Source organism: Papio anubis, chromosome 2, assembly GCF_008728515.1.
Source record: "Papio anubis isolate 15944 chromosome 2, Panubis1.0, whole genome shotgun sequence".
Taxonomy (NCBI): domain Eukaryota; kingdom Metazoa; phylum Chordata; class Mammalia; order Primates; family Cercopithecidae; genus Papio; species Papio anubis.
This window is the reverse complement of record NC_044977.1, coordinates 11,894,438-11,912,341: the sequence shown is the minus strand read 5'-3', so window position 1 is coordinate 11,912,341 and position 17,904 is coordinate 11,894,438. Positions and strand designations below refer to the sequence as shown.

Below are 17,904 nucleotides of genomic sequence, written 5' to 3'. Positions count from 1 at the left end.
AAGAAAGAAAGAAAGAATTAGAAAACAAAGCTATGCATTATATATTTTCCTAAATATCACAAATGACTTAAAAACAAACTGCTTTTTACTTCTATAAACTATCTATCTCCAGTACGAAAGGAAAATATCTTGGATCCCGAAAATCACTAAGGAAAACTCAAGCTGCAAGCTGCTTAGGGCAAACCTGCCTCCCACTCTATACAAAGTTATCCCTCTGCTCACTGAGACAGCCTCCTTTGAAAAGGCTAATCAGAAACTCAAAGGAATGCAACTGTGTGTGTCTCACCTATCTGTGATCTGGAAGCTCCCTCCCCATTAGTCTTCCTTCCCTTGCTTAAGATGTCCCGCCTTTCCAGACTGAACCAACGTACTTCTTACATATATTGATTGATGCCTCGTGTCTCCCTAAAATGTGTAAAACCAAGCTGTGCCCTGACCGGCTTGGGCACATGTCGTCAGGACTTCCTGAGGCTGTGTCACAGGCACACCCTCAACCTTGGCAAAACCAACTTTCTAAATTAATTGAGACCTGTTTCAGGTTTTCTGGGTTCACACAAACAAGATTTTACTCCACTAATTTTTCACTATAAGTGTGCTACTACACTGATATACTATAAGGTATAAGATGAGGAGATAACACAAAAAGAAAAAGAAAGATTGAAGCTAAATTAGCGCCAAAGACCTTTGAATCCTAGATAAGCTAGAAAGGTAAGCCTCTGCAAAAGATGAGTGCTTATTAATAACTCCAGATTTAACTCAGATATTTTTGTTCAATATTAGTTGACATTGTTTTGAAATAGATGAAAGTTTGATATAAGGAAAATGTAACCCCATATTCATTTCCAAAAAAGGAATAGAAATAACTATAGTAATGTAAATTTGTATTGTATACAAAAAATAAAGGCAGTTTAACACTAAAGTGTGTTATTGAATGAGGCTATATACTTTTCTTTTCTTGATATTTTGTTATATAAGAGAAACAGCCATCTGTCTTAAAGACTGTAGGTACGGAAGATTACATTAGGAAGCTTCTCTGGGGTTTTATTTTGTCTTTTAATTTTATGAAACAGTTTGAAAGAGAGAAATGCCATAGACAGAGTCACCAATGAACAGAGAAAGACAATTTTTTGAGATGATTTCTAGAAAATCACTCCTACTCAAGGGTAGTTGTAAAGTGTTACATAACATGGCTTGTTTACAGTTGCTCTTAACTTAGGCAACAGGAGAGTCACGGAAGTTTCCCTTTGATACTGTTTGTGCTGAGCACTACAGTTCATTCAGTCTGAAGATACAGAGACAGAAAAGACTCCATTTCTGCCTTCCAGGTACTCACTAGCCTAACTGTAGAGAACAGACATGTAAATAAATAAAATACAAATAGCATGGTGAGTGCACTATGGATATTTACAAAAGGTTCACAGCTAATTTAGAGGAGTGAATTACTTTTTAGCAAAGGAGGAAGTCTGGGAAGGAAAACAAATCCATGTAAATTTTGGCAAATGACTAAGAATTTGCCAGGTGGAAGGAAGGATATTCAGAGCTGAGAGAAGAAAGGAAAACCTTTGTCAGAGAAGTGTGAGTAGTTCCCTGTTGCTGAGCATAGCTAGTGGGCTGGCAAGGAAGAGTGGCTGGAAGTAAAGTTGGAGCAGGAATTCAGAGGAAGAAGGACTTGGAAGGATGAGCTACAGGGCTTGGCTTGTTTCCAGAATGACATGAGGAGCCACTAAAGGATTTTAAGCATGAGACAGAACTAATCCCTCAAATTAATTTGGTGGCAGTATGGGGAAAATGAATAATGAGGGCAAGGTTAGATTCAGGGAGATGAGTTTGGAAGGCATTGAAAGAGTCTAGGCTAAGCATATTGACTAAGTAAGTAATGAATGATCAGGAAAGTATAGTATGTTCGAGACACCCATCTAACAGTAGACTGACTGCATCCGGTTGAGTCTGGAGGAAAACTTTAAAAAAGAAATTTGGGAGAGTCTCTCTAATAGAGTATGGACTATATGAGGCTTAAACATTTAGGGGAGAAAGATGAGTTTAATTATGAACCTGTTAACTGAGCATAGAGGTCATCCATCTGTCCATGTCGCCATCTTAAGGGCTTTTAGTTTAATAGGGAGGATTGGGCTGGATATGCAGAAGAGAGGGGAATTTACCCCAATACTGGGATGTATCCTACTGGTGCTACTCAGTGGACTACTTGTACAAGCTCATGGAATTACATAATGTTGTATCAGATAGTGACGGTTTTATTCTCCTTTCAATTTCCTTTCCCTTTGGATTAACCACTTCAAAGACTTCTAGCTTGGTGGAAATTTGTTCTTAACTTTTGCTCATCTACTTTTTACTTCAAGAGAATGTTAGCCTCAGGCTCAAGTCTTTTAGCTGACAATAAATACCTAATTAAAATTTCATAGTATCACTATGTTGTTTGCTAGATTCTTTTTATCATTTCATCTTATATGTTTGGAGTAGTATCCATTTTCCATTAACAATATTGATAAGAATTTTATTTTTATTTATTGATATTTTAAAATATGATTCAATTTAAAGAAATGATATAAAGAAGAAATAGTGTTGCGTGCGGGTCTGAAAAAAATCATGAAGGCAGTATGTATAAGGACTTGGATACGCAAAAGGGGACTATTAGTGGGTAATGCTAGAACTGAGAGTCACCTTCACATTTGGACAAACTAGGATTCATCATCTCATTTGGAGTTGCTGAAATTACAGTAGCTGATGAAATTTTTGTATAAGAAAGTCTAGGAAAGATTCCCAGCTCTCACTGATGGGCTTCAGTGGTCTGCTAATTGTCTAAAATTATCTGCAAATATTTGTATCTATGTGCATTTTTCCCTTGGGGAGAAATGACATAGTTTGTTTTTATTTTCATTTTTTCCTGTTTTTGTTTTGAGACTCTCAAAGGGATCTTTGACCAAAACGTAAAATGGAAATGAATGAACAAGAGAGCTAAGAATGGGCAATGGAAAAGGATCCCCAAACGAATGGAGAAGTAAAAATCAAAGATACAGTAAGGGGACCGAGAAAGTGCTGTTAGAGACTTCACAGGAAAGACAAGTATCTCTGAGCCTCAGGAAAAGTAAGGCATGAATGATTAATGGTTAGCTCTGTCCAGTGTTCCTGAGTCGTTCAGTGAGCTGAGGTTTCAGGGATCAGTAGCTTCTGATTTAATAATATAGTGACTGTTGCCAAAGTAGTTTCATGGGTTGGTGGGAGTGGAATCCGGCCTGTGATGGGAGAGGAGTTAATGGGAGTGGAGGAGCTGGTGACAGGAAATAAAAATTAGCTTTTTTTTTTTTTTTTTTTTTTTTTTAAGAGAAGATAGCTGAGCAAAGATCAAATGGGACTCTAGCTGTGGCGGTGGGGGCTCAGGGTCATGACAGCTTTGCTGTTTTTATGGATGGGAGTGATATAATCTTAATACCTTTAAATACCAAAGTCATGAAATACAGAAGAGGCTCAAGTTGCAGGTGGTTAAAAGAATTGTTTATGAAGCAAAATTCAGATGGGAGTGGGGGCAGTTGTGGGACCCAGAGCAGAGAGGGTGGTCAGCTTGGCAGTGGACCTAGAGGGAAGCACAGGAGCTGAGCAGATAGACATACAGGAGTTGGAACTGGTGAGGGAGATTCATTCCTGAGAACCTCTGAAGTCCCAGTAAAGAACTGTCCTGAGACTGAAGGGAGAGGGGGCAGAGACAGTGTTAGTTTGGAGCATGTGGGAAACTGGAGGGAGTGGCAACCAATGGTAAGAAAGATTTGATGAGAGGTTGACGATCTGAACGACATTAAGACCTGAGACTTTATGATGCCATCAACTGCAATCGTTCATACAACTGTCGCAAGCACACTTAGCTTTAGGAATGTAGGATGCTGGCCAAAGGACAGATCCAAATCTGGGAGTTTCTGGGAAATGGCACCGTCCCTGTTCCTCATCCTGCTAGTTCCCTCTCTTACTAGCACCAGGCATGCCATCCCCTACCACTTATTAAAGGATTTGCTCCCACAGTAGTCCTTTTTGTGCCCCTGTCAACTTTGCCTTCTGTGTAGTTTATCCTCATTGGTCTACTTCTGACATTAATAACTCCCATTTTAAAAACAAGTATACATGGCCCACTCCAGCTACCTTTAATCTTCTTTTTGAAACTTTTTCAGAGTTATGTTATACATAGTATTCATTTCCTTATAACCCATTCTTTATTTTCTTTTATATTTTAAACTACATTGTTTTTTTTCAGATTCATGTGTGAAGTTTTATTTAGGGTTTTGAATAGCTAATCTATGTGCACATGATTCAAAGGTATTAAAGTATATAAAAATAGAGTTTATCTTCCTTCTATCATTTTACCCTACCATCCAGTTTCCCTCCTTGTAGAAAACTACTATTATCTACTGTTTTTAAAATATATTTTCACATAAAGGCTCATTTTTCTTTGTTCTGTAATAAATGAAAGTATTTCAAACATACTGCATTGCAACTTTTTCTGCTAACTTAGCAGACTTTGCAGATCTTTTAATTTTAACATATGGAAAGCTACCTAATAATTTTAACACCTGGACAGTGTTCCATTGAATATATATACAGTTGTTCCTAGTTATCTATTAGGCATAGGCCCAAGACCCCCCCACCCCTGCAGTGAATGCCTGAAACCATGAATAACTCCAAACTCTCTATATATACACTCTGTTTTTCCCTATCCATACATACCTATGATAAACTTTAATTCATAAATTAGGCACAGTAAGAGATTACCAACAATAACTAATAACAAAGAACAATTAGAACAATACTCAGAATGACATGCAATTTACAACATGATTTTTGTATGTCTGAGATTTTCCATTTAATATTTTTAGACTGCAGTTGACTGCCAGTAGCTGAAACTAGGGAAAGTGAAACTGAATAAGGAGGGACTACTATATATAGATTATTTGGCTTGTGTTCTGTGTATACGTATTTATGTTGTTTTCAATTGTTTGCTTATATACAAAACTGCAAAGAGTAACTGCGAACATCTATTATTATTTTACTTAAGTGCAGACATATCTGTAAGATAAATTCCTAGAACTGGAATCACTAGGTCACCAATCTATGTTCAACTCTTAAAGATCAATCTTGTCACTACCATTTTGACTGAAATAGCTTTTATGAAGGTAATGTAAAATTCCAAGATAATTCTTTCCCTTTACATAATTTTGTACTTTAGCAACATTGGACACAGCTGATCATCACTTCCTTTTTTCTTAAAAAAAAAAATACTTTCTTCTTTTGGCTTCCATAATATCACACCCTTCTGGATTTTTCCCTATTCCACTAACTGCTCCTTCTCAGTTTCCTTTTATGGCTCCTACCCTCTTCAATATCCATATTTTGGACTGCTCTAGAACTCTTTTCTCAGCTTGATCCTTTAAATACATTCTCCCCTGAAATTATTTCATAAAATCCCATTCTTTTAAATGCCATTTATATAATGATGACTCACACATTCTTATCTCCAACTCTGGCTTTTTCCTTGAGCTCTGTCCCATCTACCCCTGTTATGCCTGCACCTGGATATCTAGTAAGCGGCTCAAAATGTAACTGTTCCTTAGTCTTCTTTTATCAGTTGGTGACAACTGCATTTTTTTCCTGTTGCTCTGGTCATAAATCTAGACATGAGCCTCGATTCCTTTCCTTCCAACACCAACCATATCTAATCTATCATCAAGTCTTGTCACCTTTGCCTCCAAATACATCCAGAATTCACACACTTCTCACCATCTCTACAATACATCCTGGTTAGAGACTAGGCTGGCAAACACTAGTGACTGTCTGACAGCCTTCTTCCTTCCCCTCTTGTCTTCCCACAGAAACTCTCCACAGAATAGCAAGAAGTCATTGGTGAAACAGTTTCCTGCTGAAATGCTTTCACATCTTCCCACTGTACATAGAAGAAAATAGGTACTCTGTACCCTAGGTTAAATGGACACATATTACTTCTGAGAGAAGGAAATAACACAAAGAAATTGGAAAGATTACGAAATTCATAGAGTTTCCCCTTTTACATACTCACTGATGTAATTTTTGCCTATTTATGTTCATTTCTAGGCTCTAAAATATGTCCCTTTTGTTCCTTTTCAAGTGGAAGGATCATGTCTGTTTCAGATGTCAATTTTGAGTTTTCCTACTGCACTTCAAGGTTCCTCACTTGTAGATCAGAAATTAGTATTTCTTCTCTAATTTAAAGCTGAGGGAATGGAAAAGCAAAGTTTCCACTTCCAGGGCACAGGAACTGTGGTTCTAGGTTGGATCACTGTATATGTTTCCCTAGGGGTTTCTGGACCTGGCCACTAAAAGATTAATAGTGCTTTCAGCTAACAACCAGAAGGCAACACACAGCATCTTGTTTACCCTGCCTCAAACAGCATCCCGTCCATTTGTCATATAGGAAAAAAGAGAATCCTGCCATGGTTTTGCAAATATCGCTATGTCCATGTTGTTTTACATTATCCAGTTATTACTAATGTACCAGAGAGTGCCCTTCAAACATCCTTAAAATGATTCCAGTAAAAGTTAATCAAATTTAAAAAAGACCATATTTGCTAGATAAGAAAATTTAAACTATCACTCCTTTTATTTCGGATTAAGAAGTAAGTTGGCCAGGTGCTGTGGCTCACGCCTATAATTCCAACACTTTGAGAGGCCAAGGCGGGCAGATCACAAGGTCAGGAGATCGAGACCATCCTGGCCAGCGTGGTGAAACCCCGTCTCTACTAAAAATACAAATCAGCTGGGCGTGGTGGCACATGCCTGTAATCCCAGCTACTCAGGAGGCTGAGGCAGGAGAATCACTTGAACCAGGGAGTCAGAGGTTGCAATAAGCCGAGATTGCGCAACTGCACTCCAGACTGGTGACAGAGAGAGACTCCGTCTCAAAAAAAAAAGAATCAGTCATAATTTTTAAAGTCTTTGGAAAAATATGCACCCAACTTTAAACAAAAACAAAATATTTTCTAAGAAAAGTATGTGTATAATTTTAATTAACAGCTTTATAGTAGTCTTTATAAGAACAATAAAAACTTAATATATCTAGTTAAGTAAAATATTCATTTTTAAAAAGTGAACAAGTTGACTTTACAAATGTGCTGTTGCTCAATCCCACCCATTTATATAATAAAATTTGGCTAATGAGGCAAAAATGGCAGAAAGAGCATTATTCTTTAAAGTCCTCATTCCAACAAATAAGTTATTTGTATGTTGTTGAAAGGGAACAACCCCTTAATATAACTTAAGCTCATTAGCTCTGTAATAAGCCCACGTGGATGAAACGTGAGTAAATGATTCATACTAACTGAAAGATGTATGGAAAAACACACTGAATTTCCTTGGATTAAAAATTAGTAAAATAAGTTATTTTCACAGGAACTCCTAAGTTAATATCAAGCAAGTGTAAAATTTATTCTAGAAACATCTGAGTTTGTTCCTTCATTGAACCACCTCTCCCAAAGCTTAGAAAACCCCTTTTGATGGCAAACAGTGAATAAATACTTTCATTCTCAAGACTGACTTTGAAACAAAGATTAGAACGGGGTTGCAGGGGAAGCAAGAACGACTCTTTCCTTAGGGAGGGCACGAAGTGGTGATGCTTGGACCTGTTTATGAGTTTTGGGAGGGGAAAATGGAGAGGAGGAAGAGGAAGAGACTGTAAGCCCAGAGGCGATGGCAGAGTCTTCCTCGGGTTTGCTTCTACTGTGGATACCCTCACTTTATCAGCGGAAGGTAGCCCAGAGTCCATTCCACCTCTCGCAAGAAACACACAGACAAATGGGGCACACCAAACGTAAGCGTCATTAGACTGTTGATCATCAAATCAAATTTCAAAGACTTGTATGTAAACGGAACTAGAGCGAAACCCATTTTAAAATTTGTACTGTTTTTCTGTTTTCTCTCTCTCTCTCTCTTTTTTTTTTTTGGCATAGCACATCTACTAAAATTTAATCAAATTGCAATAATTATATATCTGTTCCAGAAGATGGGGGAGAGGTTAATGCCACCTGCTTATGTCATCTTAAATATTCACCTAACAAATCATCTTAACTATATTACCATCGTCAAGGTGCCTGGGAAGTAATTAACATGCAGGAAAAACAAAATCCAATCCTTAGGGCTTCTTCCAAAGTGCCTGTCCTTAGGAAAGGCTCTCTTATCCAGGGCCCCATCAGGGGCCACCTCTTTCATGCAAACTGAAATAACCTCAACATCAAATCCAGCATTGGAATCTCCCCAAATGCCCATCTCCGTTTGCATTTTTTTCTCCTCATCCCTGAGGTCTCCCAGCCCCTTTAGGGACAGGAACCCTGAGGATGAACCCTCATTCTGCCGGCCTCCTCGAATTCCTCTTTCTCTTTTGCTTGATCGCCCCTCCAAACAGGAAGGCTCCAACAACCCTACCTTGAGTCAGACCTGCGGCAGCCAGGCAGGCTGCAGCTGCGAGGTAGAAGCTCTCTCTGACCCTTTTACCTCAATGGTTCGTACCCGCGGGAAATTAAGTTGGAAAACTGCAAGCGATTTCCCATCTACGGCTTCTTCCAGCTCCTCACATTTATCTTACCGTCCCCCACGTGAATCCTCCCAAGATCCCACCGAGAGATGGATTCGAAGACTCTCCCCTCTTTCCACTGCTGGATTCTGGCCCGTGCCCGGTTTCTCTCCACCCCAGCCAGCGGCTCCCCGAGGTAGGAGCGCCGGGAGCCTGCGCCCTAAGTGGGATCTCGCAGGCTTGGACTGCCACCCCTCGCCCTTGGGCCCGGGTCAGACCCCTCCCTCCCTCCCAGCCTTGACCACTGTCTCCGCCTAGCACCACGAAACTTCGCCCCCAGGGAGCAGGGGTTGTGGGCAGAAAGAGGAAAGAGCAGTTCTTGAATTCCTGCGCTGTTGGATCAAAGTAGTGTGGGAAAGGACTTGGCGCCGGCTTCCCAGCGTTTCCGCGGAAAGCAGGCGCTGTCCAGCCTCCCACTCCCCATGTCCCCACGCCCCTTCCCCACCTGCGCGCCAGCTGCGGGCGTGACGCGCACTCCCGGGCTCAGCGCTGTTCCGCACACTCACCCCCGGCGCTCCCTGCAGCAGTCGGAGCTGGCAAGGTGGCGCCCCCAGCCCCGGGGCGCGGGAGGGCAGGGGCGACCCCACGGGGCGGGAGGACAGCGGCGCCTGTCGCCAGCTTTCGGGGCCACGGCGGTGACTGCGCGCGGGGGAAGTCTTGCGCCGCCCTTGCGGGTCCCGTGCGCCTGCGGGCAAGCGGAGGTCCGAGGCTCTCCAGCACGCCTAGCACCCCTCTCTTCTTGCCTTCCTCGCTTCCTTCCTTCAACACCCCTCTCTCCCTTTCTCTCTTGCTTCTGTCACTTTTTCGCCTCCCTGCCTCTTCTCTCCTCCGTCTTCTCCCTCCCCTTTCACTGATGCGTGGAAAAGGGCGGGGGAGAAAAAGAGTCCCGTCTCTTTAACTTGAGTGATACCTTGGAGATTATCTGTTCATGGAATCTGAAAATGACGTGGATCACTTTTCCGAAAACATTTAAAATAAAATGATTTTTGCCTCGTATTTTTTCATCTTTGGGTCTTCTTCCCAGTGACTCTTTTTATCCAGCTGGGTGGCTAACAATGAGAGAGGTCAGATAAAGAAAGCAAAACGGGAATTATAGGTAGCGGACTTCGGCAGTGGGATCGTGAACAGCCCTTGAGTGGGCCCAGGAATTAATTTACCCACAATTTCATAAAGAAGGCATTTTCTGAAAAAGAAGTGGTGTTGGAGCATGAGAAGGAAGATAGGCAAGATAATAGGGTCAGGATTTATTCACAATTTTATTCTCAGGCATCTCTGGTGGTTTATCCAGGAGATGCCTTAGCATATGCTTGTAGTGCATTGACCTGGAGAGAATATGTGAACTTTTCAGTTTCTGGCCTTAAATCTTTTTCGACTAATGTTTGGTAGCCTGGAAAGATTCGTTAGCCTGCCAGGAATTCCCCAAACCTGCTTTAAAAGACTTTAGGAACTTGAATGCTTCTTGGAAAGTGGCAATTTTTCACCACTGGAGCAGGTCTCCAATGCTGAGAAAGATGGGACAGATTTTTTTTTTTTTGTACAGAGCACCGCCTATGTAGTCCACAGATGCACCTTCCTAAGACTGAGTTTTACTCCGAGACTGATCGTCTTAGATTCATATTCCCAGAAAAGAGCTACTGTTAACGAGAGGTCTTTTCTGTTCTCCCATTTCCCAACTCTAAGTTGATCTTAGCTAGATGAGTCTTTCTTATAGACCAAGCCTGTGCTTTCCAGCCCACCTTCCATCCATTGGTGAAGTCATCCACGATATTCTTCTGGTGTCATATATTTAAATGAGCTAGCGTATATCAAACACTAAACATAATGCTTGGCACTTAGTACTCAGAAATGTTAGCAGAAGTATGGGTAATGACGTCAGATTATCATTAGCATTTATTTTATGTTTTAATTCTCTCACATAATTCTTTAGCCTCAATTTCCTATCCCGTGACTTGCACAGTTCTTGTGTTTGTCCCTTAGAAATATATGACAGTGTGTTTATGGCTACTCTTAGCAGAGGACAGTGAAAATAATTTCAGAGGAAGTCCTGATTTATAACTTTCATAATAGGACACAGTAATTTCTCTGGAAGATATGATATTGACCGCCTTGATTTTACATTTGTAACTGAAAGTAATTTGTGACAAATCTCGTAGATGACAGCCATGGATAAAGTCCAAAGTTATATTTTGTCAACAAGCAGATTAGGAATATCTCCACTTTATACACAGAGTTTCTGCAATTATAGTGCAAACAGCAGGTTGTCCAATAGGAACCAACCTGCAATCTGGAGAACCGAAGACCTCAACTTTAAGGTGTTTCCAGATGACATATTTGAACTTATACAGTTGGAGTTTACAATTTAATGATATATCTCGGGAGTAGTTATGTTAAGTGAAGGTGCGGAAAATACCCCATCTATGATGCAAAAGGAACATACAGTTTCAGATGTTTCTGCTGTTGCCACTGCAGCAAACAAATTGGTTAGGTATGGGTGATGAAAATGCACCTTGCGTGCTGCAACAGGACGTTGTGCCCTAGAGGTATTCCATTTGCTATTCAGTGCACAGATATTTAACCTGGCAGGCAGGACACAGTCACAGCACTCAGCAAGGGATTCTCTGAGTAGCGGATGCCATAGAATTAACACTGTAGGCTGCTGCTTTAGATAGACTACATTTTAGAGGCCTCGCTCTCAGTGAGAAAGAGGCCAGAATCTCAGTTAACTTTTAAGTTCACTGCTTTTAAGTTGTTTAAACTGAATTAAAGTTCAGACAAGCTCTTTCTGAACGCTTAGGAGAAAGATCCAGAAAACATTGGTGCTTTTAAGACCTTGTTTATTTCTAATTTTAGATACACAGAATGAGGGACATTGTCTTAATAGGCAACACACTTGTTGTCTGTTCTTTGAGCTTTTGGCAGAAAGGATATTTTATTAAGGACAAATTGCACTAATTTGGTGATACCGATCTCAGTTTAAGACGAAGTTGAATCTCTCTTGTTCTTTTCAATTAAGCTGACTGTGAACTGTAAAAAACAGTCACAAAGTGTAAAATTAAGGAAAAAAAATCCAAGAAGTTGTAAAAGGCTGTAAGTAGTGTAGACAAAACTAGTACAAATAGTGCAGGCCTAAATAGCATAACCCTTAATAGTTTATGTTTTTCTTGAGTTATTTGGTTAACTGAGGAAGACTAACCTCATTTCAGATATCTCATAAGATATACTGACTCATCCCATGACATCAAAAGGTCAATTTTTAGGTGCATTATTTTAAGTACCTTTTAACTGTATTTTGAAAAAAATACTGCAGAGTAAAATAAAAATTCGCAATGCAAATAAAAGCAATCAAATAAGCAACTGCTTCCTGGCTTATGGGAAAAACATTTTAGTTCTTTCATAATTAGTCAGATGACTGTGTGCAATCATTAAATTCAGGTAATTGCTTACTTCTCCTTTTGGAAGGAAGTCAAATAGAAAGATATGAGAATGTTAAATAAATATAATTATAATTTAATAATTCCATAATATGTAGGTTAAGACTGGATTGGAAATAATCCATTGCAAAATAATCTTTATTTGCTTGTAAGTAGAAAATATCCCTAGGCTATTCTCTAGAAAATATTATCATATCTAAAGCACTGACCAAAAATTGGGTTTATAGTTTAAATTCATTTTTTATAGAAATATTTTTTAAATTTTAAAATTTTTTATTTTATTTTTTTTCTTCAATTCTTATTTTAAGTCCTGGGGTACATATGCAGGATGTGCAGGTTTGTTACACAGGTAATATGTGCCATGGTGGTTTGCTGCACAGATCAACCCATTGCCTAGATATTAAGCCCAGCATCTATTAGCTATTCTTCCTGATGCTCTTCCTCCCCCTGCATACTCCCTAAAAATGACAGGCCCCAGTGTGTGTTGTTCTCCCACATGTGTCCATGTGCTCTTATCGTTCAGCTCCCAATTATAAATGGGAACATTCAGTATTTGGTTTTCTATTCCTGAGTTAGTTTGCTGAGGATAATAGCTTCCAGCTCCATTCATGTCCCTGCAAAGGACATAATCTTGTTCCTTTTTATGGTTGCATAGTATTCCACGATATATATGTACCACATTTTCTTTATCCAGTCTGTAATTGCTAGGCATTTGGGTTGATTCCATGTCTTTGTTATTGTGAATAGGGCTTCAATGAACATGTGTGTGCATGTATCTACATAATAAAATGATTGCTAGGTCAAATGGTATTACTGCTTCTAGGTCTTTGAAGAATCACCATGGTCTTCCACAATGGTTGAATTAATTTACACTCTCACCAACAATGTAAATACATTCATTTTTCTTTACAACCTCACCAGCATCTGTTATTTCTTGACTTTTTAATAATTGCCATTCTGACTGGTGTGAGATGATATCTCATTGTGGTTTTGATTTGCATTTCCCTAATGATCAGTGATGTTAAAAATCATAGACATTCCCATTCTAGTTAGATAACTTTACGAGTTATTTTCCAGACATATGCAATATGTCTGGAATGTGACAGATAGTGAAGGAGATGACTGAATGAGAAGGTCCCAGGTGGGTCATTATGCAACAATCTTGTCTTAGGCTGTAGTTAGCTCATCTCTAATACTGGGTGGGTCAGTAGTGAACAAAAGAACACGAGCATCAAAATGATCTCTTACCTGGTGCCGCAGTGTTCCTTGGCTCCAGAACTAAAAGAATTGTAGCACAACGTTTTGCACATGATAATGAGTAATATGGCTGGGCAAAAATGTTAAACGCTATGTGATTTGCATCTACTGTGATGGAAAAGTAACAGTTGATCAAATTTACTTTAAATAGATACTAATGATACTAAACTACTATATAATCAAACTCTCCAGCTAAAAACCCATTATCTCAAGACATAGTCAATGTCAGTATATCCATGCCTCTTGAAAATTTTAATGTTATTCTCAGTTATATCATAGTTGTATTTTACCTAGAGTCATTGTTTGTATTAGTCTTAATACTTTCAATACCATTTCATAATCTCTCACTTATCCTGTATGCGGTAAGGCAATAAGAAAATTTTAGTTATGTCTCTGCATTCATGATAAATCTGGTCATAAATGTCACAAAGGACACTTGCAGTAGACTTGAATTAAATTGGCTGTTGATTTCATCTAACCATTAACCTGCTTGATGACTTAAAAATATACTTAATTTCAATTCAATTCAATATCTTTCAATTTCAACTTCCTAAAATTTCATATGAGAATAAGGCAATTCTATCTATCTCCAGAAGTTACCTTGAGTATACCAGAGTGCAGTATGTGGATTTCGTAAAAAGGGTAATGTATTTGACAATATAAGACCAAATTTATGTGATGAATCTAGCAATAAAATCAGAACAAAACCATCTGGCTTTTGTTGGCATATCAATAAAAACACCTGATGGAGTATCTTAGAATCTGCTAATCTTTAGGTTAAAATTTTGTCCTGTCAACACAAAGCAAATTTTAAAGGGAAAATATTTCATAGAAATGTAAATTGCTACTATAAAGCTTCAGGACAACCAGATAGGGTGACTTGTATGCATTTCTACCAGTGGCTACTCCGCCAATTGTAGTACCCTATGATACATTCAGAAAAGTTGTATGTATATATAAGGTAAACAGGTTTTTCCCTCTTCTCTTCACAATTGCTACTGGTCATTTTTATGTAGTTATATAGATAATACTGAAACAAAATAAAGATGCTTTTGAAAAATCAGGATAAAACCCATACTGGATAATTGCCCGTTCTTCATAGTATGTGTAAGATAGTGTAATTAATGTCTACTCCTGGAGTTTTACTAGAACAAAAGAATAGACCCTGAGTGCTTGACATGGAACCCAATTATCCCAAAACATTAGCAATTAGGAGATTGTTTAATATGTGTCCTTGATGGAGAAAAAAATTATGATTATTTAGAAAATACTATTTGTTACATCTTTATATGTATTCTTCTGGTGAATGTGAAATGAGACAAATTAACTAACAGCTTGCTAAAGCTGTTGATGTATTATTATTGCTTAATTAAATGCAATACTTGAAGGGTTTTAATACAATTTGTTCAAAGCTCATTGCCAATTCTTTAATCATTTAAAATTCCTTTATCATAATAGCACAAAGTTGGAAACAGCCCAATCCAGCTGTAGATTAACATGAATGTGCTCTACTGTTACAATTGTAGTCCTACTAAGATCATCTGATGAAGTAGAAAGTTTCTTTGAAATAGAGTTTACATATAAGTCTTTTAGTTTTCAAAGGGAGAAAAGGTTTTCAATATTTTTAAATTATATAATTTTTCTTATATGATCTTGAAAAGTGCATATTTATATGTGTAATGGCATTAGTTAGTTTTAAAGTATGTCTTAGTCCTTCTTTGGGAAGAAGACTCTCCCAAACATTTAATTATTTTTTCCATATGATGCCTCACACTATGCCTATCTTATTATTTTGTCATTTGTCATACTTTATTATATTTTATCTCTGTGTGTATGTTTGTACATGGCTCTTTTCCTCCAGAGTTTTAGCTGCACTAAGGAGAAACTTTTTTTGGTCTTTGTTTACCCTTAGTAATTTGCCTAGTACCTAGGAAGGAGAAGCACTCAGTAATATTTGAAATGCATGGGTAAATGAAGGTATCAGGTACATATCTTTAACCTTTACATTAAGTGAGACATATCAGCTGCTATTTTCCAAACAACTAGTATTTAACAAATGGTACGAGTTATCAAGAGTCTTTTCCAATATCACCCAATGATGTTACGTAAGATAGCCCTCTCCTCCTACCCAACTATCCACCCTCTGCTTTATATGTTGGAAGTATCTTCAAATGTCTGGTGTTCTTTGGATGTCCATGAATATTCAACAGTGGACACAGAAGCTCTGTGTGCCAAGGTGTGTCTTAAGACAGGGCTTCATTAAATTTGGTTGGTTAGTGAGCTGCTTATTCCATGAGCAAAAGAGAAGCTATTATCTGGGCTGTTCAATTACTATAGTTAAGAATCTTCTAGTTTTCTAGTTTTTTTTTTTTTTTTTCTTGGAGATATTCTGGGAATAGTAAGGAGTAAGGGAACTGGAGATTCCACTCTTTATTACTACGTAGATCTTTATTTAATCCACCTATGCTGTGCCTTGTACCTGGTGAATCTCCAATTTCTCTCCTGGAATGAGAGTAGAGAAAATACTGCCTAGCTACAAAGCATGGTCTTGGGACCCAGCCATGGTTTTCCATAGCATAAAAGACGTATAACCTGTTTTCAGCTCTGTGCTACACCTCACCTTTTCAGATGCCGTGTGTTTTTTTAGTGCCAAGCCTTTCATGAGTACTCAACGGTGCACCACCACTCATTTATCTGCTCTCTTTCATTATCTACCAATTTTTCTATCTCCTGGAAAATACAGAACTGTCTTTTCTGTTTTCATGTTATTTCATTCCTGTGGCTTAATGTCATTTCCTTTCTTTACTGCCATTTTAGCAGGGGTGTTATGGATGAATGCACAAAAACATGATGCTTAATTAACCTTTCAAAGTTAAAGGAGAAACTCTCTGTAAAATAGATAGGCAAATATTTGGTCCTAAGTATTATGAAATATTGTATACTATGCTCTGTCACAGAATGGTATTACAACATATATAGTTGATATGTGTTTTTCCTATGTTATTCTCATGACTATAAATCTCCATTTAAAATATTGACAGAGTAATAATTATTTGCTTTCAGTTGCATGTTTTTTCTTGCTCTTCCTCTGCTTTTTGAAACTTCAATTTCTATTAGTCTCCTGTTTTCTATACATCAAGTTCTATTTTCTTCTCTAAATGGTGACAGAACTGTGAGAGAATTATGTTACCGTGTAATGATTTACCATTGGCTTGAATTCAGTTATTTATGTTTACTTGCTCCCATACTGTATATAAACTAAAAAATATTTGCCATTTCATAACTGTTTGATATGAAATAGAAAGGAAAAGCTTTTTTAGCTACATCCTCCAGGAGGGGCTAGAAACTATCCTATTAAATAATGCAGTTTGAATTATCCGATTGGCAGAGCTTCACTGGAATATGGCAAACTGGCAGTAATGATCACTTTGCATGATAATGATTATTACTACTACTTCTAGTAACAGCCACCATTTGAGTCCAACACCATGACAGATACAGGAACCTCATATGTATTGTGAGAGTAAGAGAGGAGTATTAGTGTCCCCATTTCACACACTACAAATGGTTTTTCCTAGGGTCAACCAGCTAGTAAGTGGGATATATTGGATTGAAACGATCTTATGACTGATTTCAAAGTATACTTTTCCCCTAAAATACCATTAATAAAAAACAAGTATGCATAATTATGTAATTTTAAAGTCAACAATGCTGCTAAGAGTAGTTATGTGGACAATTAATATTTTAAAGTTTGAGTTGTTGTTTTTATAGAATCTCTAGCACAATTCTACCAGCTCAAATCCCAGCCCCTTACCTTGGTGCTCAGCTTTGTCCCCAGGCCTGTTCTTTTTCTTCTGCCCATTCTCTGCTTCTTTACTGTTTTACTAGTAGAAGCTCATGGCCCAGGTACAGTCTTTTTTGTATAACAGCTTTACTGAACTGTAATTTATATACTATAAAATACACCCACTTAAAGTCTGCAACTCAGTGCCTTTTAATATGTTCAGAATTGTACAGCCAACATCACAATCAATCTTAGGTAATATTTTTCATCCCAACAAGAAACTCCATACCCATTAGCAGTCACTCTCCACGGTCTGTCCCCTTGTCCTAGGCAACCGCTAATCTACCTCCTATCTCTATAAACTTGCCTATTTTGGACATTTTATATAATTGGAACCATATAATTTATAGTCTTTTGAAACCTTGCTACTTTCACTGAGCATATTTTTCAAGGTTCATCTATGTTGTAGCATGTGTCAGAACTTTGTTCAGTTTTAGTGTAGAATTGCATGGATATCCCATATTTTTGTAGGAATGACATATATTTTTATTTATCCACTCATTAGATGGAGGGCATTTGAGTTATTTCTAGTTTTGACTGTTATGGATAATGATGCCATGCACACTTGTGCAGAAGTTTTTGCATAGTCACATATCTGTATTTAATTTATCTCTATCCTTAGGAGTAGAATTGGTGATCATATGGTAACTCTATATTTAACCTGTTCAGGGACTGCCAGATTATTTTCCAAAGCATCTGTACCATTTAACATTCAATGTGAGGGTTTCAATTTCTCCATATCCTTGTCAAATGTGTCTTTTTAATTATAGGTT

General features: G+C 38.1%; 1 long non-coding RNA gene across 1 annotated transcript in view; it reads right to left on the bottom strand.

Moving 5' to 3' along the window:
• LOC116273696 overlaps window positions 1-8,989 on the bottom strand; it is a 162,911-nt gene extending 153,922 nt beyond the window's left edge. The window contains exon 1 of the long non-coding RNA XR_004182017.1: window positions 8,612-8,989. This is a non-coding gene — a long non-coding RNA (uncharacterized LOC116273696). The remainder of the gene's footprint in view (window positions 1-8,611) is intronic.
• Window positions 8,990-17,904: the final 8,915 nt, after the last annotated feature.